The 27,027-nt window shown below is 31.8% G+C and overlaps 1 protein-coding gene across 1 annotated transcript in view; it reads right to left on the reverse strand.

Annotated features, from left to right (window-relative positions):
* LOC106692483 (retinol dehydrogenase 14) overlaps positions 1-25,947 on the reverse strand; it is a 49,847-nt gene extending 23,900 nt beyond the window's left edge. Inside the window, exon 1 of the mRNA XM_067049042.1 lies at positions 25,851-25,947. The gene's annotated coding sequence lies outside the window, so the exon portion shown is untranslated. The remainder of the gene's footprint in view (positions 1-25,850) is intronic.
* Positions 25,948-27,027: the final 1,080 nt, after the last annotated feature.

The following is a 27,027-nucleotide window of genomic DNA, read 5'->3' on the forward strand; positions in this document are numbered from 1 at the left end:
AATTAATTATAATATAGGTTAACCTATATTAAATACGATTGTCAACGGAAATTTTAGCTATTAATTTCATAGTTACTCTGATTATAGGCCCTCAACAACCATTCCTAGTTGGAATAATATAGAGTTTATTAATGTTTTGGAATTTTTCAATAGGTTAAATAATTTTATTTTTTCAATTTTATATATCATTAGGTAATTTAAGCTAAATTAAAATAAAATATTGAGAGAATCAAGTGACACCATAATAATAGACCATAATTTTTAATTGTTTATTGATTGGAATGCGTCAGTGAAGTGTTAAAGCAAAATTAACTGAAGTTCCAAAAGGTTCTTCTATTCCTCTTTCTTTTTTTTTTTTTTTTTTTTTTTGGTTCATCACAGTAATCTACTCTGGACCTATGAGAAAGCCATATGTATATTTGTTTGGAAAGGTGTTACATCATCTCATCCAACGTCATATATAAGCAGCAGGCTGAATAATTATACCTAATGTACTTAATAAATAAAAAAAAAATACACAAAAAAGTTTGTTAATGCTAATTCGGACAAGTTAAATTGAACATTTGAAACTCATCGCCTTATAATGATCATTAAGTGGCCTATTGCGTTGGATTCATGCATGACAAAGCTCTAACTTGTATGCTTTATCTCGCGAAGATCATCAATGTCGACCTTGCAAGACTCCTGCAAGATTTATTTAACTGTATTATTCCTGATATTATCTTTCTTAAGCATGAGTTGAGAGTATCACGAAAATATCTAGTATATATTTTGAATACTGCTTAGAGTTGAGTATTAGTACTTAATAAAGTGAGTTTCCTTTTCGAAAATGGTATGCGATTAGAGTAAAAGCTAAGAGCTCCGAAATAAAATTCGTAAAAAAATAAAAGAATAAACTTCATAAAATTAATAATAACTAAAATATTTATCTTAAAGATTTAAGGATTTAACTTTTTCACTTATATATTTTTTTTTTTGTAACTATTAATATTAATTTTGAAAATGGATTCATATATATTTTTTAATACGTGTTTACATATTCCTTTATACTTATAGGAAGTATACTAATGGTAAAAACACGTTTAAATAATTTAATTCCTTAGTTCATTAGTTTCTAGTGAAAATACATGAACATTTTTGTACCAAAAGCACATCAAGTAGTCCATAGTTAATATGTTAAATTTCTAAAAAGAATTTATTGAACACTCATCCTTTTTGGCTCTATGAATCAGTAGATACGAGTGCAAAAAACATTATCAGGGACGACATACCATCATGGTTTAAAGAACAAATCATCTTTTGTGGTGAATTTACAAAGGTTTCAGTGACATCAACGTGGAAGTTGAGTCGACGAGTTTGTACTGGAATGCCCAACTGAAATTTCAGTTCCTCAGAATGGCGAATTAGCCGAAATTTAGAACATTTGGTTTATAATTGAAAATTAGCGAAATAATTTTGCCTTTAAATTTTAAGTAATGATAAATTGTCATAGCTACTATTGTTTTTTGAATTGGAGATTTTGTTGCGGTAGGAGGGAAACATCGACATTACTTTTCAGTTTTGTTTTCACTTTGTACCTAATAGAGATATTAATCAAAAAAATGGTTATTAATAAAATTTTCCTGGGGTAAGAACCAATCTGGATCACTTTCTCTACATCTACCCGGGTTTAAGGTCTTTAAGGTTATTAAAGGTGATTTTTTTTTCTTTAAACGATAGTCAGACATAGCGTCTTTATCATTCGTGATTGATTAATTTTTCGCTTCTTATGGTATTAATTCGTTGCCGATAAAAATAAAAGAAAAATAATAATTATGATTCCAAATTGAATCGCGTTTCCATTGATAAATAGCAGAAATGGATTCATTAATGGCGAGTTCATTGAAAAAAACGACATACAAAAATCATTACATAAATAACATACATAATATGCATATTCAATGATGTTCAATTAAGGACTGCTTTACAGATTCGTTTAAATGACATTGAAAGAATTAGATTAACAGTTAAGTTCCACACTTATGGATCTCATCCTCTCAGATTTTAATTATTTAAATGATGATTGAGGTATCTCAAAAATATTTCTCCTCTAGGTACCAAAAATAAATCCATGACTGACCCCAAATAGTCTTGATTCGCCACTCTTTTGTATATGTCGAATTAAATGCAAATATAGAATCATACACACACCATTTAACCATTTCATATTTTAGGGGATCCTTAAGATGAACTGTGGACTCTGGTTATGATTATAAGTATTGTCTATGTTGAAATTATAATATTGATAACAGTATTTCGATTACACAAAGCTTGACCTGCTTCAGTGATTGTGCAATGACGCTTCAAGAAGACTTCCTTGAACGTGATCTCTCAAAATAAATATGGGCGATTGGAGTTGAATATAAATTGTTTATTTGGTGACAGAGGTATGCAATGATACTTCAAGCTCCTCATATGAAATTATTATGAATTGGAAGAATTACAAAATAAAAACCAAATTATTATAAGTTTTAAATGGTGCTTTGTACATTCATATTTTTATATTTTTTACTATTGATTCAAGATGTGAAATAAAGGAAAATAACCGATAAAAATTAACTATTTTTACTTAAATTATTAACTATTATAATCTTCATAATAGAAACAAATAGAATTTTTTGGTGAATCACAACTAAGCTTAACCTTGAAATCTAACGAATCACACAATATAATGTAACCCATTATTGATGATCAAGAAATATGAATTTGTCGATGGTTTACTTCACAGTACTAAGTACATTTCCACTTAACTTAAGAAAAATACAATTTAAGGCTCTCTCTTTCAGGAAAACAATTAAAAAGTTGTATTTTTTCTAAAATCGAGAACATTCAATTGTATCGTTAGTAACGAGAGCGATCCATCGATATCCACTTGGAATTTGCGATATATGTTGTATACAATTTAGGCCGAGGACTGCTGAGAGAGGTGTAAAGGTCGACCTTGAAGGTACAAGGCTTTTTTGGGGATAGTTGACTCCGCAAGAGGTCGCCTATAGTTAATAAATCTCAGGAGTCAGGAATATGATAGGCTAAGTCCAGCAGAGTGGTCCCGCCCCACTCAGTAAATAACAATTATAAATAAAAGGCGCAATACCCCTATCCCAATCCTTAAACTCTCCTAATAATGCCCACGGGTAAAAATAGCTATAATCTTTGTAAATATTGTATATGTACATATATTTTGTCATATTATATATTGTAAGTGTGAAAATAAATAAAATAGGAGGGTGGGAAAATTAAAAAAAAGATAATAATAGGCTAAGTACATTTTAGGACGTGTGAGATGACATGACAGGAGTTTGCTACATGCATCGCGCCGGAGACCGCATATTGCAACTTGTACTCTTGCCCTAAAGACAAGTGTATATTATTTAATTGTTTTTTTAAAATGATTATTTAACATTTAATATTAATAAGTGAAACATACTCTGATGGTGCCAATGATGCTAATGCCAAAGTTATTAAAATTTTAAACAGTCTAGGATCAAATTTCTTTCTGAAAGCCATTTATGCAACTGATTTACTTTTTTAGTTTATGTTGGGTCTTATAATTTTTAATTAGTTTGAATGCCTTATATGGTATATCACAGGCATCAAAACTTTTAAGAGATCCTCATAAGGTCCATTTCGTTAACTGAGTAAAATCTTCAGCTCTAGGAATATGATTGGTTAATGTGGTAATAACAAGCATGATAATGGAGGGGAGGTGTTGAAAGGAATGAAGAATATAATTCGTAAGGATTAAAATCGAGGGCAGCGGAGCCGGAGATATAGAGTTCTATATGTATATTCTAGAGTTCTATTCTATATTTCCCCGATTTTTATTTATAAAAGGATAAAAATGATTTTTTTTCATTAATACTTAAAAACTGGAAATAACAGTGGGATAAAGGGTCGAGAAAGCAGTTCAGATCCTCAAAAGGCATTTCTCTGCTCCCGGCAACACCAACTCATAACTCAATCAGAGAATGCTGAAGAGGTATAAAAAAAAATTAAAATGCAAAACAATTACTAAATTTTCACTGGAATTCATCTCTACTTTTCTATGTGGTATTTCTGCCTAGAAATGAATTCTCATTCGATCCAAAGTGAGGACACTGGAGGCGGCCAATTAAGGCCGGGGGGGAGGGGGAGCAACATATTTAACAGGCAACATTCATTAGGCGTTTGATTTTCCAACTAAAAGCCCTGAAGAAGGCTAGAAACTCTAGCCGAAACGTTGGCACAATAAAATAGGTTAATCCAACTTATTTGTGTTTCTCTTTGACCGCATCCCTAACCATCTTCTCCTCGTATTTAACAAACATATCAGAAACTTCCGAAACCCAATATCAAGAGAAACACCTCCGAACTGCCAGTATTGCAATAACAATTTAACAATAAGCCATGTTTTCCATCGATGCCCATATTTTACACCACACCTCAATAGCTTGGGACTAAGCCAAGATATCTCAAAAACCATTGGAGACGATGATAAGGCAATAGAATTGGTGTTCCAGTTTTTAAAATCACAAAATTTACTGACAAAAATATAACTTGATCGGAAGAAAAAAAAAAAAATAAATAAAAAAAAAAATAAATAAAAAATTAAAAATAAATAAAATTTAACGAATATTAGCAAAATTAAATAAAATATAAATGGCGTTGATGACCAATGAAGTTTGGCGCCACTAAAGAACCAAACAAACAAACTTCCGAAACCCTGTTCTAGGGCTTATGAATGACTTTTAAGCTAAGTTCATTTTTTTATTTAATTTTTTTTCCTACTGAACAAAAGTCTATTATTTACGGGAAAATAGTTAAGCCTTTAAAACATAATATAGATATTTACAGATAAATGTTACTAGTAACATATTTTTTAAAAAAAACCTTAATATTACATTTTTATTATTAATGTTTTGATGACTATTATTAAATATATATATACACACAAGTGCGCATCGATAAACAGTCATGATATATAATTGCCATCAAAATAAGGTATGAATCAACGTATTTCCCAGGTTTCATGAATACACCCGTAGAACTGACTTTCACTTTACACCAGACATGTTAACGAATAGCTTCCGTAGTTCGCGGTGAAGGTCGCATTCCACTGCAGGTGTATTTTGGAGAATATTGTATTCCAAACTTTCATTTAAAGGGTGTCACTGGTTTTATTTATATAACTATCTGAACATTATACATTTATGAATATATCAAGAATGGAAAAGTACATTGTACGTTTAAGAAAAACATTGATAAGTAACTATTAACTGTAGAAGACGTTTATCTTCTTGTATATCATGAAATCTTAATGAGCCTCACCTGCTTTAATCATATAATCGAAGCTACTAAAGTATAATCATAGATAAGATAGATTTATGAACAATAAATACAGGAAAATGTTTTATCAAGGGCGTTCCAACTATTTAATTTGTGTAGTTTCTTATTCTATTTTGCTTCCAGATGATCATCATTAGTAGTGTTCTGATTTCTCGCGAGTGTTTCGCCATCTTGCTTCTATTAATAACTTAAAAGGAAAGCTCACAATTCATTGTAAAAATGATATGTTAAATTCGTATGACATAATTATAAATAATAAGTAATGTAATAAGTCGCTCCATTGAGAAAGAAGAGAGATTGCCAATATTGTGTTCGGGAGATCATACTACAATGCTGAGTCGAAGTACAAAGAGGAAGTGAACCAAAATACCAACAAATATTTAATAAACAAAGAAAGTAACTAAATCCGTACTCACACGCTTGTTTGTTCCAGGATTATTATCTTAAAATTACACTAATTTTCATTATAAAAAATAATAAAATAAAGTAACGTAATTTTATAGGTGATAAAAAAATCATAAAAATGCTACTAGATAACCTATAAACTCATCTTTCGTTCTGGAATTGTTTTGAAGGTACTTGTTAATTTAATTACCAAAACGTAATATGTTTTTATAAACATTTAAAGTGATGAAATAAGAAATATAAATATTTGCAAGTAAATAACCATTTTATAGAAATTTTTCAAAATAAAATGTTACGATAATAATCGATAAATATCATTGTTTTTAAAGATAATTGAATTAGATAGAATATAGTGTTATAGTGATGAGTGAAAAATATGTAAACATTTTTAGGGTCCTACAGAAATATTAAACTAAGTGAGAGATGAAGATTAAGAGATATTGTATTTTAAAGTAAAGAAACAAAAAGTTCAATGTCACTGATATTGATGTATTAAATTTTGTAAATAGTCTCAAAACATTATTTTTGGAAAGGCTTACGTCGTTATTGCTGTTGCATCGTTAGTTTCACATAGCCTATATTCGAGCCAGTTTCCTATATTTGACAGAATAACTACCTCCATAAATTCATTCTTAGAATTTTATATATTTATTCTATAACAATTGAGGTTTGAATGGATGGTTAAGGACTGCATTTAAATTTTAGTGAACTGTTACATTTTTATATTAATGTCTTATATTAATAATGTTTTATATGTAATATAATGATACTTTTCAAGAGTATAAACTAACTATAGGCGTTCCAACAAGGGTTGCCTCAACTAGTCAGTGCAGAGCTCCAAGAGCTTGGATCTGACTAATTGTCCTCTTGCAGAACATGACCACCTATTTCCTCCATGACTTTCCCCATCCACCTTACAGACCTCCGCGACGGCCTCCTCCGACATTCTTTTCAAATACCGTACCATCTTAAGCACCGTGCCCCAATTACCACATACCTAATTCCATCCAGCCTGGTGACACGGAGTCATCTCCTGAACTCCATCAGCCGCCTGCACCTTTGAGTACAAACGGAGGTTTATCGTCGACGTTTCTGACGCGTTTGTCAGGATAGACTCCACTTATGGATGTGAAGATTCGACTCTTGTTCTCAGTGAATATTCCAAAGGACTGGATGTAACATTCGGGTAGCCTACGGGCTTGTTCACCCTTTGTTCTGACGCCATGCTCGGACCACTCCGCAGCATTCAAATAAGACGCTAGGAACGTATGTTCACCTTTTCACAGATCCCCCTGTCCACCAGAAGCTGACCAGTGTCAGTTCAAAATAAAAACGTTAAAAAATATTAATAGATGATTGACCTAAGTGAATTATAGGCTGCGGTCTTGAAATATGAATATTAATAAACTATTTTTATTCCTTCTTGACTGCTGCCCTGAAAAATGTTAAACTTTTGAAATATTATTAAAAGTACTTTGTGTGTGAAAAGTGAATACTGTTGAAATTAGAGTTCGTGAATCCATAAACTAAAATCCTCATTTGGAAAATTAGTACGTTGAAGGTGTTACCATAGTGAATAGAAATGTCTGTTCCGGAACAAACAAAGATTAATTTAAACTCAACTTAGGTAGGTAAATAAAAGTTGTGTGGTGCGCAACCAGATTTTTATAATTTGCTTCATACCCAATCAAATGTTAGTTAAAGTGGAATTAGGTGCCGTTTCTTACAACACATTTAGTTCGTGTTTTACACTAACATTGTCGGTTTTAACCACTATTATCGCCGGTAAATAACGATTTTCAATAAAATGAAAATTTGAGTGGCACGTGTGTGTTACGTACGACTCAATATGTATGCTGTTAGCGAAGAATATTCGAAAGTACTCGTCCCATGGGCGAAGAGTTTCAGTAAGTAACGTCACTGAAAGTGGCTGATAAGGATGAACATTACGGGGATGGAAACTGCCAACAATCGTGTTTACGTAAGGGCTTTGTTCGATACTTTTTTTTAAAAAAAGGTACTCTTCCTCACATAATATCTCCTGTGCTCTCTCATCAAAGGCATTGATATTTATTAAAACTTATAAAAATGGCAAACTGTCAGGATTAAGATATCAACATGACATAATAGTAATTAAGATATACTTATAAATGAATACAACAGCTACGGAAAAATCTGGTTTATAGAAGACTATTTAACGGAAAGTGGATTTCACTTTTTTTTTTATAACCTTTTTTTGAAGCAGTTTTTGTAGTACCAGGTCAAGCTGAGTTAAAATGTTTTAATTTCGAAATATGCTCACGTTGTTTTGAAATTGAACGATTTATTGGTTCCACTAAACCTTATATGTAATTGGGATAGTGCACAATATCAAATTCAAGTTTTAAGAGAAATACACGTTTTCAGATGAAATGAATGAAAAATTAGTTTTTGTTTTTTTTTAAACAGCCGCCATTTTTTATTCCCCCTACCTATACTTGGCAGACTCATCAATTTTGACTATTAATTATACATAGTTTTCATTAATGTTATAAAAAATTGGGGTGAGATAACTGCCATTGTTTCTCCTCTTGGGCTCTTGTACTAAGAGATTTGTAATTCTTTCTTTGCCCAAGGCTGCGGTTCGTCTTTGGTAGATTTTTCCTCATTCGCTCTTCTTCTCTATGGAATTCTATTCCCTCCTTCATTCGTTGTTATAATACCCTTCCAATCTTCAAATCTCGTATTTTCAACCACCTTCTGTCCACCTGATTCCGGAAGAATAGCAATTAAAAGTTTCAAATTAGAAGTAGATAGATGGAGAGAGAAATAATATTGATTATTATGTTTTTAGTATTTATAAAAATCCATAAGCATATATTCATATCATAATCGCTACTTCACTTGTTTTATTATTTTATCATTATGTTATTTTATTTATTTATTTTTCATACAGATAGTATGATTATGTTCATCTTGTCTATTCTATTGTTTGTATATATTTTAAGAGTTTTTTAAAAATTATTTTTATTTTTTTATTTTTTATTATTTTATTTATTTTATTTTAATTTATTTTTTTATTTTAGTATGTATGAGATCATCCATCACTATTACCTACTGCCCAGAACTATGTGGCAGATTGTAATATCTATCAATAAATAAATCTATCAATCATTTGTTTTAACGTTATTTTATTTTATTGGAATAATATCCTTATTATGTATTATTTATTAGAGGATTTATTTTACTTCATTTTTTTCCCTTCATTACCTTTTATGTTGGTTAATTTATCTAGTTATCTTTATTTGAATTAGATTCTTTTTCCTTAGAAGCTTATATATTATGATTTATAATATGATATATGGTTTTATTTTATTTGTATTTTTATTTTATATGTTCTGTTAATTATTGTCGTTTATTGTTTATCTTATCAAATTCAATATTATAATTATACTTATGATGGTTTATAATTTCATGTTTCTTTTGTATCTTACTCTAAAGCCTGATTCTGACACCAATAATATTATTCCAATGGAATCAATAAAGAATATTATTATTATTTGGAGAACAATTGCATTTCATTTAGATAAAAACAAAATTAAAGGATTATTAAATTTAAAAACAAAATTATTTGGATTAATCAAATGCTTTTATCCACCAGAATAATGTAAATATACATTGAAATAGGTTTTTAATGGGTTGGCTATATAAAAAAAAATTAATATTAGAGTGGTGAGATTTAGTGGGTTAGGTTACTCTGACTTGTCGTAATAGGTAAAATTAGCACTAGACTGAATGTTAAGTTGGCTTGAGTATCGGCGATGGAAGTCCTTTCTAAGTCTTCTGGATTGTATATACTTAGTCCCTTTCTAAGTTTTCTAGATTATAAACATATTTCCATCGTGCAACAGAGACAAATATGAAAGTTTTTGAACCGCTGTTATTCGAGTGCTCTTGACTCATAGAACTTTCAAGTCATGATGGAGTTATTTTGAGTTAAGCCCTTGAGTACTCTAAAATTAGGAAGGACATGTCCTCTTAAAGGTCATTAACCTACTCTACAGTGAAAGGGAGAAGGACTGAACTACGAGAGTCCACAACGAAATAGAAGTCAACCTTAACAGGTCTGAATCGATTCACTAATTCATACAGAATGATATTTAAAAAAAAAAAAAATTGTTATCTTCCTATTATATTATATCATATAAAATATGTAATTTATATATGCCCGATCACGGATTGATTAGTATGCTGTGTAATGTAGCAACCCGATGTATTTGGGCAGCATGAATTAATAAAGCATTTCTTTCTCTTCTCTGTTTAATAATAACGAAATAACGTAAAAATAATGTTGGCAGGGCAGTTTTGATATTATGAATCAGATTTAGCAAGAAATTCTAGAACAGTTGAGTCGACAAATTATCTATAACCATGGAGATGCAGTTGGGAGTGGAAAGTATGAAGGATGCGGTCAGAAAATATAATATAAAGGGATAAAGTAAAGAAAAAAATCATTCCTGACATTAAAAATTCGTTACTGTGTTTTCTTTCTCACTCAAACCCCAACAATCATTTCCTCGATAAATTACAGCCTGTACAAATCTTAAAACGAAACTATTATCAGCGTAAAAAGCTTCTTCCTAACCTAATAAAACTTATGATAGAAATGAACCAGTCCTTAATTGCTTTAGGACATCTATGGGTCAAAACTGAAAATATATCATTCTATATCTACGTCAATTGAAACGTTTTCAGTTTCCCGCTGATGGAATCGCTATACCTAAAGTTACTATCGTATACATAATTCGAATTACTGCTAATTTTGGAGTTTTTTTTTTCAGAATGAGGGTCTATTGTTAGGTTTTTGACGTTCATAATTCCAATTTCTAATCCCGTGCTCGTTCCGATGGATAGTTTTTTGCTTCTATTGAGGTATTCCTCGCTTAAAGGAATCGTTTATTATACTTCCCATGGTTTTCATTAAATTATTTAAACAGGATTCTACTATGAACTATGAACGCGCATTTCAAACTAAATCTACAGCGATTTTTTTTTCTAGACATTGTTTTATAGATTATCTAAACCGTTAAAAGAAAACTTCAACAGTAACAATAACTCGAAAAACTAAAAATTGTGAAGTTATTATGAAAATTCCAAAAGTTATTATACATGCGCATGGGCCAAAGTAAATATGGAAGTAGTGTGTTCGGAAATTAAATAAACGAAACCTAAACAACTGTTAACTGTCATGGTAATTCGAAAAGCGTAGGCTTGATCAAAAATTCAATTAAAAAAATATATATAAAAACAAAACAGGAAAAGTAACAATAAATCATAATGAGCAAGCGTGATCGAAAATTATATTAAAAAAAAAAAACAGAATCAGAACTCTCTAAAATCTAATAAACATCCCTATTTTGAAGAAAAGTTACAAAGTAACAATAAGTTGAAATATGCATGCACTATCGAACTAAAATAAACAAAAAATAGAAGAAAACTTCAAAAGTAATAATAGATCTAAATGCGCGCACGTGATCGAAAATCCAATTAAAGTTCAGAATCAGGAAACTAATTAATTCGAGATGCTCGATCTCGAAATATCTATATTCGTAACTTCGAAAACCGAATGAATCGAATATGAACGGGGGTCCCGCAAGGTAAATCCGCTATTGACAGACATGATAATTACTTTGAAAGCCTTGGGGTGTCTATTAGTCATTAATTTAAACTATGACTGAGGCCAAGGCAGTCGTATGACGAGTGAGGTCCCCCAATAGCAGCTTATTAGCAAGCATATGGTCTTATAAGAAGAAGAATACATTAGTAAAAAACATTTTGTCATCTCTCTAGATTCGAAAGTTCAAGGCTATTCCTAAAAAGTAGAAGCACTCAGAAGGGTTGTGACTGAGAACAAATATGAGATTATAAGAAAATGAATGATTGGTTAAAATGTAAATAACGGTTGTAACATTTTAAAGGGTGAAACACTTGAATATTGGAAATAACTTTCGTAAAAGAAAACCCACCTTCTGAAAATAAAATATTTTTTACTGAGATACTTTGAGATACTATACAATGAAAACAAAATTCACATTTCAGCATTAATACATTATAAATAATATGCCGTCGTCCATATAGAAGTTGCTACAAGTTCCGTTTTCCACATCTTCCTGTATTAATAATTGATTCTACGTTCTCTTACAAATGTTTCCTTTTAATTTCCGCTGTTTATTTAAAAATTATTTCAATCCAACGTTCTTCAAGAAGACTGCTATACAGCAATGGACTCGAATGCATAAAATATAAGCCATAAACATGTAGCAACAAACAATTGTAAAAATAGTTCCTATCAGCCGTAATGCGGTAGGCACTTCTGGACAGTCTAAAACTCTTTAGTGATTTTGACTATGAAAACGTTACAGTAACACAAATTAAAAAGCCTTAAATTCTCTCACAAATGAGTATCAGAACTGAAACCTTTGGTGAAGTAGTGCCGTAAACCATCAAGAGTAAACAATTTTTCACTGTCTTAATCCAATAAACGACAAAATTAATTTTAAGAACTTTGCCTAAAACTGAAAGGTATAGGTACAATAGGTGAGGCCATACTTAAAACGAAAACTAATTTCTGCGGTACTCAAATTGTTACTAACTAATTAATTTAATGAATTAACCAATGGGTTTTTTTTTTGCTGAGAGTTCTTAACGGTCCATACCAGCAAAAGTTACTGTTGAACAAATTAAAGATTATTAGATTTTGGATTGAATGAATTTGTTGAGTTTTTAGTTCTATACAACTTGCTTCGGTTGTTCCTTGGACTTAATTAGTTGGTCTGAAGTGCAATCAGAGCAGGTCGTGTATCACTATACAACTTGAATGTATTATTAAATTATGGTCCTCGTTCTACACAGACATTAATGCTCTTTAATTTGTTTCACTTCAACCTTTTCTCTAGAAACCAATGTATATAGAATTTATTGGGGGTAGGGCTCTAAAATTTCCTAATTCGTTATTTGGTTGTTCTGAAACCGTTTTAGGGCCGCCGGAATTGAATAACAAGTGGACTTATGTATCTCAGTTTTAAGCAAAATTTGAAAAAAAAAAAAATTGGTATTTTCTGTTCAATGGCGTACTCATTTGTTGAATTATTAACTCTACTCATTCAACGCAGAATTTAATGATTATTAAATTATTATACCACATTTTCGCTAGGATGTACCGTTTAGGAGTTCTAGGCGAAAAGCAAAACAAAAATAATTCGCCAGTTTATCAAACAACTAATAACTGAGATTTTTAGAATCACTAGAAATTTGTTTCCGTTATGTACTAGAAACTAATTTTACTTACTATTAAAATTTTATTTAATAATATTGATTATATTTACTATCCCTCCTTAACACCAAGTAAGACAATAGAGAAGGCGTTACGTTTTAATGGATATTTATAAAAAAAGCAATCATTTCAAGACAAGGGTCCCAGTACATTCCCCTGGTTTACAAGAAATAATCGATTGCATCGTGAACTACAATTAGAATCGATAGGCGATTTCATAAAAAAAAAAGATTTACTAAATTGGGCATCTGCAGTTAAAGGTGCAGAGGCCTAGATACAACGTAAGCAGTTTAACCTCACTGCAAAGACCTGGGCCCTGTTTCATAATAAAGTACAAACTAATAATATTAGTCTTGTAGATTCATCTTAATTCAATTGCACAGACTTCTACAATAGTAACTTACTCTTCAGTATTTTTTAATTCCTGTAATTTCACTAATAGTCATCCCTATCATGAAAAAAATAAGTAATAGTATTGTTAGCACACTAGTTTCTACACTTGTACTATTAACTAATACTATTAGCTTTCATTATGAAACAGGGCCCAGCCTGATTGATGGACGACATCAATGACTCTGTAAACTGTAAACTCGATATTTATTTATTTCTATTATCATCATTATTATTATTTAATTTTTTTTCTTATGTTTCTTTTCCCAAATATTTTTTTAAGTATAAGTCAATTATTTATTTCATTAATTCTATAAACACCGTTTGTTTTTGATTATTATTTTCTCTTTCATTCTTAATTACATAACTATTATTATTTTTAATTATTTATTTATTTTTTCAATTCATCTTCTTTATTTACAATTTTTAATGATTATAGCATTGTAAATATTTAAATAGCCCAATCCACAACTGTTGAAAAAAAAATTGTAACCACTATGCAAGGCCAACCTAACCGATCTGCTAATAAATAAATAATAGACTTAACAAAAACAAATTTATATTGAAGGTACTCACAGATTTTTAAATAGAAATGTATTTCGCGCTTTCTAGTGCACGAAATTAGTTATATTATATGTGTGTTTGTATATGGGTATAAATATATAAAAATAGTTTTATCAACATATATATATATATATATTATATTTACGTTTAAAGGAACCGCTTTTTCAAGAAAACACCTTATTATACATCTATGAATTTCAAAAATCCATTTCTTTTTGAGATCGGGTAAAAACCTAATTTCAATAAAACACGAACTAAACTTTATTATCCATAATAATGCAATTACATTTACGAAATTAAATATTTATTCTTAGTTGAGAGTACATCAATTATTTTTTTATGAATAATAAAAAAAATTGGAATATAATGATAATTGGCTCACAAATTCGCAAATATTACATCATTAGATGTTGGGAATATCAAGGCCAACAAGGTATAATAATTTTCAAGAGCTTTTTTTTTTTTTTTTTTAAAGTATAATTAACATCGCGTGTTATACGTTTTATCTTCGTAATAGTTCCTTAAAACAGAATCCAAAACTGAAAAACAAATTCCAAAAAACGAGGCTAGTTCATTAATTGTATTATGAAACAAATTCAAACATAGATGATTTATATTAAATTATATATACTTAGATACATCCTTGAAAGAAAAAATGAATCAGATGGACGAAATTTTGTATTTGAGCTATAAACCAAATCCGTTGAACCATATAAACTGTTGAACTAAATCCGACAAAAAAACAAAACAAATCAAACAGAAAGTTATGTAATTTTAGCCATACATTATCATTAAACCAATACTTCATTTGAATACTCAGCCCGTATTTTTTTTTTTTTACTTTATTTAGTTTATTCACAACTGTAAAAGTATTTTTACAACCAACAAATGAGATGTAGAGAGAGAAGAGAAAAAATAAAAATATCATGAAGGCATGAAGGTTAAGGTCATCCAATAATGCCTCTCCATTAAAATTGAAATTTAAAAATCAATTTAAGAGGTCCCTATCAGCCCGTATTAAAAAATTAAAATAAAACTTTGTTTCAACAAAAAAAAAAAAAATAGTTGTAATTTGATTTCACACGAATAATTTTGATACTTCGCTTGTAAACAGAGTTACCGATAATTTTTTTTTTTTTTTTTTTATAATAATTTATTTATTGATATTTACAACTGTATACACATATATACAACAAGTAAATTTGCTGTAGGTGACATAGTGACATGATAAAAACATGTGGAGAATCTACCCATTGATAGAACTCCAAAAACATTTCTAGAGGAGAAGATCTCGAGGCCATCTTCTTTTCAGACGCCTAGGAGGATTATTAGGTAATGAAGGAGAAGCCAGGTTAGAAACAAGTGGATTTGGGTGGTTGAGAAGTTTATTATGGAAGGAACGGTATCTGGTTCTGGCCAAATCGGCAACATATGGAATATTGAGGTCCTGATGGATGACTTGATTTGTGACAAAGTAAGGAGCATTAAGGATTTTACGAAGGATTTTGGACTGTAAGGATTGGATTCTGGAGGAATTTGATGGTTTAGTGGAGCCCCAAAGCTCAACTCCGTATGTCCAGATAGGCCTTATAATAGTCATGTAGATCAGTCTTTTGTAATGGATTGGCAATTTAGACCGTTTGTCTAGTAAATGTTGCAATAGTCGGAATCTACGAGCAGTTTCTTGTCTTTTTAGTCTTGTATGAGGATTCCATGTCAGTCGTTTGTCGAGATGTAGTCCTAAGTAACGGATCTGTTCGACAGGAATAAGTGGGGTATTATTAAAGGATATTGTAGGGCAAGAGGTCATGGGTTTACGTCGAAGGGTAAATGTGATTTGGTGGGATTTATTGGAATTAATTTTAATCCTCCAGTTTTGGCACCATTCTTCAAGGGTGTTGATGTGGGATTGGAGGGTTTGGGATACAATGTAAGGATCATTGTTCACTGACAATAGACATGTGTCATCGGCATACGTGGTGAGGATTGTGTTAGGATGGGTTGGAATGTCAGCTGTGAAAACTGTATATAGGATAGGACCAAGGATACTACCCTGAGGTACACCAGCAGACTGACGGAATAGGGATGAATAAGCGCCGTTGTAATTTACTTGAAATAATCTGTCGGAGAGATAAGAACGGATAATGAGGAAGTATGTAGGGGGTAGGAATTTACGGATCTTGTATAGCAGTCCTGGGTGCCAGACTCGATCAAAAGCCTGTTCTACATCAAGAAAGACTCCCGAGCAGTACATTCCGCGCTCCAATGAAGACGAGACAACATCAACCACACGATGGCATTGCTGGATAGTGGAGTGTGATGTTCGGAAACCAAACTGGTGATCTGGGATTATGTGATTGGAATCAAGGATAGGGTACAGGCGTCTTAAGATGAGTTTCTCAAGGATTTTGCCCATGATAGGTAATAAAGCGATAGGACGGTAGGAGGATGGGTATTCAGGCGGCTTTTGAGGTTTGGGAATCATTTTGATTATGGATAATTTCCATGGGTCAGGAAAGTAAGTGGATCTGAGTACAGCATTATAGATGTAGGTGAGGAATAGAACGGATTTTCGAGGAAGATTTTTTAGAATATGGGATGTAATTAGGTCATAACCGGGAGCTTTGCGGGTAGGTAACTTCTGAATGATGTTGGATATTTCTGAAGGATGAAATGCTTTAGGAGGAAGGGTCATTTGGAGTGGAATGTTTAATTCTTCTTCAATATATTCGATGTGGGTTGGATTAAGAATGTCATGCTGTGGGTCAAATGTTTTTGAAAGGTGCAGACCGAATACCTGAGTTTTTTCATCGTCCGATTTAGTCCATGTTTGTGATTCAGTAAGAAGAGGGTGATTAAAATTTTTGAAGCTAAGGAGCTTCTTAGTGGCCGTCCATAAGGATTTGTCAGTAGTCATAAGGTTTTGAGTTAAGTTCGTTAAATTTTGTATTTTCAATTTTTTAAGTTCTGTTTTGAGTTTGTTTGTTAATGTAGTATAATATGTTTTATCTGTGGGGTATCTAGTCCTGTGCCACTTCGCTCTTGCTCTGCGTTTTTCCTTTAATAAGTTGCGAATGTGCTGTGGCAAGTTAGTACGCATAGTATTAATAATATTACTGGTCATCGTGTTGTCGTGTATGCAAATTCTTATAGAGTCTGTGAAGTTTTTTATTGCTTCGTCAATGTCATGTTTAGTTTTAAGTGGAGTTTTTAAGTCCAGTTTGTTTTCCAAATCATTACGAAATTTGTCCCAGTCAACTCGTCCTTTAATCAATGAGGGAGGAGAGGGCTTAGGAACGAAGCTCGAATGTAAGGAAAGGATAACTGGACTGTGGTCTGAGGAAAGGTCATCTATAGATTCGATGATGGTCCGGGAACAGGAAATTTGGGAGGTGATAAATATGTCTAGGATATCTGGACGTTTCTTGAGAGATGTAGGCCAATAAGTAGGACTCATGGGCGTGAGGATAGAATAATTATTGGAGGTAGAGACTCTGGAAAGGATATTACCACGGGTATTGGATGTACGACATCCCCATCGTTGATGTTTGGCATTATAGTCTCCTCCAGCAATGAAGCGCGATCCGAAGGATTGGAATAAAGAGTCAAGGTGATTGTAGGAAAGGGAATTACCAGGGGGACAGTATACAGCTGATAATGTTAAGTGGAAAGGACGAGTTGAAATTATTACAGAGGTTGCTTGGATAGCGTCAGTTGGAGTGGAAGGAATGAGGGAATGGGGTAGGGATTTATGAATAAGGATGCAAGACCCGGCGTGTGAAGTGTTGTCTGGGTGGTCTGATCTGTAAGTAATGAAGTCACGGATGTAGAAATGTGACCGTTGAGTAAAGTGAGTTTCTGTCAACAGGGCAATATCTATGTGTTTGTTGTGGAGAAATATATCGAGTTCGTCACGGTGGTTATGTAGTCCATTAGCGTTCCACAAAAGGATAACTAGGGGCTTTGCGCTCATCGTGGAAGATTGAAAGGAATTTCAGTCAGGATTCTAGTGAGGAGGGTGATTAGCGGTTTTATGGTATTTTGGAGATCCAACAGGAAGGATGACAGGATTGAGGTTATATCAGTTGGATTGTAGTTGAGATGTGGATGAAGCTGTGACTCAGGGGCTCGGTAGTTTGTATGAGTCGGAGCAGTGGGTGTTGGGTGAACCCGTCGTGAGGTATAGGGTACGGGATCTATTTTAACCGGTAATTGGGGTGGGTTGTTTACTTGCAGAGTAGGATGAGAAGGAGCTGGTTGTGGATGTTCCTGGGGTAATTTTACCTTTAAAGGTAGATGATGGGAAGGAACAAGCGAACGAGGAGTTTGAGAATGAGAGGTCTGGGGATAGGAATGGGAGGCCTGAGGCGTCTGACGTCGAGATTGCTGGTTTTGTGTGACTACAGAATATGGTTGCGGTCTTCTGTATTCCTGACGATGATGATCTGAGACTGAAGGTTGTTGCTGGTTTAGTTGAGATGCATTTTTCTGCAATTCAGGAAAACTGGCTAAATTCCCAACTTCAGGAGGTACTTGTGTGCGATTCTTATCATCTAGAGTTTTTAATGCTCTATTGTGGGTCCGTTGCTTGTATAAGTTTTTATATACCTCGCACCCTCTGTAGTTCGCCGGATGGTTTTTCGTGCACAGTGCACATATGGCAGGTTCCTCCCGTGATTTCAGACAGGTGTTTGATGGATGAAGGCCGGCACATTTAACGCACCTGGATTGGTGATGGCAGTAGCTCTTGGTGTGTCCCAAGTCTTGACAGTTAGTGCACTGCACTATAATGGACTTCTGCCTGGGCTGCTCAAAGCGTACCGTTGAGTATAGAAGTCTTGTCACCTGAAATATTTCATATACATATGGATTATGAGTTTCATCCATCAACTGCCCTTGCAAATGTGTCACACCCATGCTGAATAGATTCATGCATCCTAGAGCAAAAACGACATTTTTCTGTAATCTAAATCTCTTCTAGGATATGCATCCTTTAAGCCCTGGTTCTTACAGCTCGATCCTGGATGGCTATCGAAAACCCTTCAGTTTCACCAAAGAATTGCTTTCACAAACCATTCAACTCAGGACTCACAATAAAACTCAGGTTCATAATCTTAGTCAAATCTCTCATAGAGTTCTTTCTCCTTCCATAACTGTTATAATGGTCGTCATTTTTCATATCGTGGAGCGTTGGATCTCTAAGACAGGGTAACCTTCGTCCAATTCTTGCATCATGTCGATGATTGTAGAAGTACTTGCAATAAAATATTCTTTCATGGAATTTTCTTGTTTGCGTCTCGAATCTCCAACAGAAATAAGCCCACAGCCATCTTCTTCCCTGGGTAAGTAGAGTATAGCCATAGATCTCTTATTACTATTTTTATCTTAATGACATTATTCACACTTGTCAATTAATATCAGAATAAGTAAATACATTACTTATGAAAGTTTCATGAAAGGCTTCAGGGAGAGTAGTATCCAGTGGCACCTACTACAGGCGTGGTACAAAATCAAATTTTAGATGAGAAGTTCCCCCTTCCTGCTCTTCATCAGTCTTCTACGGGTGTCATCAGGCATGATTGTTGAAACCATTAATGAAAGAGTTTTATCGGGTATGATTGTTGTGGGCATTGTAGTAGGGTGTAGTAAGGGAGGGAATGAAGGAGGCGCTTGGAACCAATAAGAATGGCCTTGGTTTTTTTAGGCACGCAAGTTCAAATCATTGTTTAACGCCCATGTATTAATGCTATCAATATCTTCTGCATATAGGTGGTATTGTGTGTGGTAATATGGACAGGATTTGGAGCTTAAAACGGAGAAGTTCTTAAGTATTTTCCATTTGGATTTAGGATCAGGTGCTTGGGATAGGATGTTGTTAAATTAGCATTAATCACAACAGGAGCATTCCTTAGCGCGGCAGAAGGATGTTTGGGTAAGATTTCGGAGGGACTTAAAGGTGGAATAGTGCTCTGAAATTCTGGTGCGTCTAAGAATGAAAAATAAAAGGAACAAGACAGATATTGCTACATTGATAGGGGAAAATGTGGAAGTAAATATAAAAAAAAAAACATCATAAACAAGTAATGTATAAACCGAAGACACACTTTCAAAACCATACGCATATTAATCTGATAAGAATCCGGTTTCGGTCGTCATGTTTTTTCATAATGATCAGGAGAAACTGAGTTTTATCAGTGGTATGGAACAGGGTTTAATTCTCCATGAGAAGAAAATGATTATGATAGAGGAAAATTACATAGAAATTATCTTTGAATAATTTATGTCAATGTTAAAGACATTTAATCCACATCAGGGAATTAGGGTATAAATTACTTTCAGATAAAAACATTATCGCACAAGATAGGTTTAGGTAAAAATAATATAACAACAAAATTAAATTTAAAATATCACAATCGTTTATAAAATGAATGTTTAAAATCAACGGTAATGGTTAATTTCCAGATTAATTACAAGCAAAGAACTTTATTGTATTTTAAGGTTTATTTGATATTAAAATGTTAGAGAACACATTTCTAAATAAACATTTGTAATTATCGTTCACCATTCGAGGAATTCGACAACAGATAAAAAAATCTGTTGCGGTGCTTGCACCACACAACCTTCAAGTGCCACCCTAATTAAGTTTTCAACTCCAATGTAGATTGCTCGGCGTTTGTTCAAGTGTCACTATTTTTGCGATTTTCGAAAAAAAACAAAAAACTAAGAACCATAACAGGTGAAAATTATGAACAAACATTTTTTATTTTTCAGTTACTTTAAAAATTCATTTATAGTATTCCTCGAGATAAAAATAACGAATATAAATTTTGTTCCTGCCAAAAAATTCAACAGTTTAACTAATGATAACGAAGCTGTAATACAATCGGGAAAGATCGGGCGGTATCGTCTCTTCCCATCCTCACTGGATATCTTATTTTCTTCTTTAGTTATTCATAAAATTCTTTAATATTCTGTGTTTACCCATTGTTAAAGCCAAACTTAACATATTAATTCGTATGTAGTTGTAGCATTTAATTTAATTCCATTTATTTTATTTATACCATTTTCTTTAGAATTTTTTTTTTATTTGAAAAGAAACATTTGTATTTATATTTGTAATACAATAATTAAGTTTAAAAGTAAAGGTTGCTAGTTGTTACGGTGTCGCTTAGCAACGTGACGATGATCTACATTTAAAATCAGTTCTAGCTAATTACAGTAGCGATTGTAGCTTCTAACTTGCCCAGTCTGCGTTCAGCATACATTAGTTTAGACATTTTGAGTTCTACAGTCGACATTACAGTCCAGAACCAGACCTTTTCCGCGTTTTTTGGCCTTTGATTCCAATATGAGCTATTGCTAATTAATCGTCTAGTATAATTCAATACAACAACCACATCCTGTCTGCCCTCAATAAGTGCCTGTGATGATATCTTGGCTTTTGTACTTTTCTACTTTTGATGGAGACAAATATATAATACAGTCTACTATACTTATATATTATAATTTAATTATGGAATGCATTAATGAGCCCGTACAGACGTGGGCCCACCAACGTTTTACCTGTTTGTTAGTTGCAGCTGCATGGGCGTAGGCAGGATTTCGCCAAGGGGGGGAGCAGATCTTTTGTATTCGTTGCCCTCCATTATTTTTAGAGATAAGAAAATGACGAATAACTGCGCTCATTGAATCTTACCTTTTTTACGGAATCGAAGTATATTCATCTTGTCCCTTCAAAGGTGCTGTTGTGATCCGTGAAGATGTCAACTCAACAATGTTGTCTCACTAATTATAGCATGTTTCCAAGAAGAAATTATCTATCAAACAAATTAAATATTTTCTTTATTTTTTTCTTTTCCTTGGCTTCCAAAAATCTAGGAGGGAACCGCGGCTCCCCCAGCTCCTACGCCCATGTGCAGTGGTGATCTACACTTCATTACATTAAAATATCTTCATCTCATAGTACAAGAGCCCGAGAGGAGAAAAAAGGCTGTTATCTCACCCCAATTTTTGATTACTTTAATGAAAACTGTGTATAATTGCTAGTAAAAATTTATGAGTCTGCCAAGTATAGGCAGGGGAATAAAAAATGGCGGCTGTTTAAAAGCGATAACAAAATTTAATTTTTCATTCGGAGCTTTATATCTTAAAAACTACCAACAACACTAGAAAATCTAAGAGAACATTATTTAAAAAAGAGTAAATTTGCTAAAATATGAGCCCTGAAAGAGTTATTTACGTTAAATAGTTCTCGAGATATATTTTTTTAAAAAGCAACATTTCATAAAAATGTTGTATGGGACGTACTGAAGGGTCAGTAGTTAGTGAATTTATTTTGAAAAATCTATATCTCAAAAACTATTTGACGTGCAGATGTCTATTAGCACTTAAATTAAAGCTAGTTTAATGAGATATAAAGTAGTTTATTATGTTTATCTTCGTAGGAGTAATAGTTTACATGAAATTTGCTAAAATAAATTGATAGATTACAATTGTTCGAACAAATTTTCATTTGCCAAATTTATATTCATAAGTGAATATCATAAACACTACTATCCCTACGAAGATAAGTATCATAAACTACTTTATAGTAAGTTAAATTTCCTTTATTTTGAGTGTTGACAGACATGTGTGCGTCTTATGGATCTAGATTTTTTCAAAAATTCAACATTTTATCCGAACAACTAGAAATTAACATTTTGTGAGTTGATTTTGTCAAATATCATAAAAACTACTAGTCCTAAAAAGATAAACATTATTTACTATTTTATAGTAAATTTAACTAGCTTTAATTTGAGCGCTGTCAGACATCTGTACGTCAAATGGTTTCTGAAATGAAGTTTTTCATAAATCAAATTTAATGTCCGAACAACTAAAAATCAATTTATTTTAGCAAATATCATAAAAACTACTATTCATACGAAGGTAAAGGTCATAAACTTCTGTATAGTCCATTATATTAGCTTTAATTTGAGTGCTAATAGACATCTGTACATCACATAGTTCCAGAGATATAGATTTCTCAAAATAAATTAACTAACTACTTATCTTGCAGTAGATTTTTAAGAAATTTTGCTTTTAAAAATATCTCGAAAAATATTGGACGTAAATAGCTCTTTTAGGGCTAATATTTCAGCAAATTTACTCTTCTTTAAATAAGGTTCTCTTAGATTTTCTAGTGTTGTTGGTAGTTTTTAAGATATAGAGCACCGAATGAAAAAATAATGTTTCTTTAAGGTTTTGAAACAGCCGCCATTTTTTCCCCCCTACCTATACTTGGCAGATTCATCAATTTTGATTAGTAATTATACCTAGTTTTCATTACAGTAATAAAAAATTGGGGTGAGATTACTGCCTTTTTTTCTTCCCGGCCCTTGTACTATTAATAAGAACACATTTTAAAATGATCACCAGTGATTACTGGATTACAAAACAACATACTTTTCCAAGAAACATATATGGGTCATTCTCTGATTTTGGCTCTATTTCAGTTACAGAGCTATTTAATAATGATCGACCATCCATGGATCAACTTTTCTTCGGGACCGTCATTTACTATTTTATTTTTTATATATTTCATTTCCTAATTCGTTTTGCTAATTTTATTTTTTGTTTATTTTACTAATATTTATATTATCATTGTTTCATTTTAACTCTTTTGTTTTATTTTATGTTTATGTTTTCTATTGTTGCCCTCACCAAATAAATATTTATATCTTAACCAGTTTGGGTTTTTTTATTTGTTCTTTAAAGCTTTCCTTCAAAAGACTACGTCGATTGAGGTGGCTATTAACACCCATTGTTTATAATTGCTAACAATGAAAAATGTTTATTTATTGTATTGTTTTTCTTCATATAAATAAAATTAAAGTTACTTTAGGGAAAGATTATTTAAAAATTCGCCATTTAAGCCTACTCAGTCTATTTCAATGAGAATAAGACCTAACTGATATTTAAATACCATTCAATTTTAATCAAAATTGTTAGTTTTGGAGAAAATAGAAAAAATGTGAAAAATCGATTCTATGAGGTACATTTCTGAACAGTCGCAGAAACATTCGAGATATATGGATAGCCACCTAGAATATTTAATTTCAGTTTCGTAGGACATTTCGTTTCATATACACATAGATTTTTTTTGCGAGACTTGGTTATTTGGACTTGTGTCCTCAAAACGTATATTTCTGGGGAAAACTCAAATTCGAAATTTCGCACTCTCATAATACTTTCTCTTACAATATATTCCATACATATGTAAAAATATTAATAAAACACAACTAAAGAATGTACATACCTTGTACAATTTAGGTCAAAAATTTAGGACCACAAGTTCAGTTATGTAAAAAACTACACCAAGATTGTACCAATACAATCCCAATATTATCTACACATTTTTTGTCATCCGTATTTCCTGTATTTATTTGTACATGTATATAAGAGATAAAACATAATAATATTTCTCCATTATATTTAGCATTGTCAATTAGTTAATACAAAATATGAAAATGTTGAATAAAATTTGCTAGTTGATTTCAGACATTATTTATTAAACTAAAAAAACTGTCGTGATACGTGTTACTGTCGTGGGCCTTCTGTAAAGAGTATATCAGGCTGGAGAAATCGCTTAAGACCAGACAACCCCGACAAAACCTTCTGATATGGAAACTAATAGAAGTTTGTTTAAATAACATAATTAAAAATTAATTAATAAATAAAACCGAAATTTATGAATGCCCTAGATTCTACTTCATCAGTCAAAGGTCAATGTTGTTGTTTTTTTACTATATTTGAACAAAAAATTATTATTAAGTGTATTTTCTTTTATTAAAGCTTCATCTGAAAAGTTATTTTAGTTTCGTTTAGACGGATTCCCAAGAAAACAAATTGATGGCAGTCTTAATAAACGTTTGACCGCAAAGTGGATGTAGTCACTTTAACTTGTATTTAAAAGATTATCTAACATTTTTTTAAATAATCTGTAATTATAGTCTTTGTACGTATATATTATTTAACTATAGTTTTATAAACAACCTTTGGGACAAAAACCTCATTTTTACAAATAATTGACATGTTCTTTATGCATTAAATTCTGCAAATGTGCTAGTACGTATAAATGTTTATGTAATTGGATTTCAATGCACGACTGAATAGTCAAGAGGAAATCCATAAATATATTTGTTATGAATCATAATGGCCCAGCAAGTCAGCCTAGAGAATAACTTAACATAGATTAAAATAAAATGTAGAATAAACCGGTTGAGATTTATTTATAAAATTATAACGAACCTAAAAAGAAAATACACAAAACTTGTGTAACAATAGACAAACAAAACACGTTCACATAACACATAAATTAAAGTAAATAATTAAGTTCCAATCAGAATGATCAAGGATCACATTTACCCACAGTGTACAAAAATAAAATTATATATTTTGTTTTTATCTTTGACAACTTTATTTTTCACACTTTGGTAACGTTTCGGGTCTTTTTACTATTTTCTAATTTTACTCCTCAGTCACTTGATTAAAATTATTTAGTTTTATAGTCAATATTTCATGGAAATATTATATTTTTCTAGGGGCTAATCATTTAAAATACATCAATTAATATTACACATAAAATTCATTTTAAAAAAAATATATTGCTATATAAACCACCAAGTGGTTTCATTCCTATGGTCTTTAGGAATCTTTTCCTCGACCATTCTGATTGATAGTTAATAATTCAAAAATTGATTCGACTAAAAAAAAAAAAAAAACTATAATAAAGCGGCTTATAATAACAATTAAAGTAAACAGTTAAAAGTATACTCACGCAAAGGAGCGCTAAGAGATGAGAGATACTACGAAGACAACTCGATCCTCGACCGGCTTGAACAGTACTCACTGTTAATGGCTAGCCACCGCGCCCCCTACCAAGGAAAGTAAAGGGAAAGTAACTCCCCATTCATTGCGTAACCATAAACCATAAGCCATTAACACATTTTATATCGTTCTCCAATACGTCATTAAACCATTCCTATTCAATGGCAATATGAAAAGTTACTTCATTATTGACACAGGGCAACAAAGCAATTTTCGAGCATACATTTTAACAGTTAAAATTGTATTCTATACATTGAAAAATATTCATTTGATACTAATAAAGTTTGCTTTTGTACAAACTAGAACGATATTCGGGATTTTCAGCGATATTTTAGCACTTTTATCAATTGTTACTAATTAACTCTATAACTACGAGTCTGATGGAATAGTAAGTCATATTCTTCTTAAAAGTTGCAACAATTTGAGACTGAGAGGAGCAGGCGATCTGTGGTTCCACAAAACAAGATATTGCATATATTTATTATGAACATGAACAATTATAAAATAAATAAGTAGCAAAGATAGATTTTTCTTTTTCAAACATAAAAATCAAAATTTTCCAACCGAGAAAACAAAAGAACATTTCAAAAACACGTTTTGAATTCTAATTTGAATAAATGATTATCAAAAAATCTTTTGCGGTGGGCGCAACACCGATGATAAACTTTTTTTCCCAAAGGTAACTGAAATCATTCATGAATTGCAGTTTTTAGTACCATCGGTTCTTTTAAAGGCTTATTTCAAAATGTGTTAAAAGAATATTCAGGAAATTTGTTGTTAACTTAAGACTACAATGTCAAGTTTTAGTAAGTGACTACTGATTGAAGGTGAAATATTGTAATTAACAAACAATTTAACATTGTAAAAGTTTTCATTTTCGGAGTTTCTATATTTTATGACCGAACGCCTAAAATATAGTTTTTAGTTGGATCTCTATGGAATTTGAAGCTCTGTGTTAAGTGCTCCTCGGACTTAAATTGCCCCTTTTGCAGTGTTTGGCAAAAATTAGCTATAGTTGAAACTAATAGATAATATTGCCATGGATACAATATTTATTTATCAATGGTCTATTCATGAATAATAATAATAATTCCCCCCTTCCTGCGAGGTGGCAGGGCAGGAAAGGT

The sequence above is a fragment of the Halyomorpha halys genome, unplaced genomic scaffold, assembly GCF_000696795.3.
Source record: "Halyomorpha halys isolate HHAL.00 unplaced genomic scaffold, Hhal_1.1 Scaffold58.1, whole genome shotgun sequence".
In the NCBI taxonomy this organism is placed as follows: domain Eukaryota; kingdom Metazoa; phylum Arthropoda; class Insecta; order Hemiptera; family Pentatomidae; genus Halyomorpha; species Halyomorpha halys.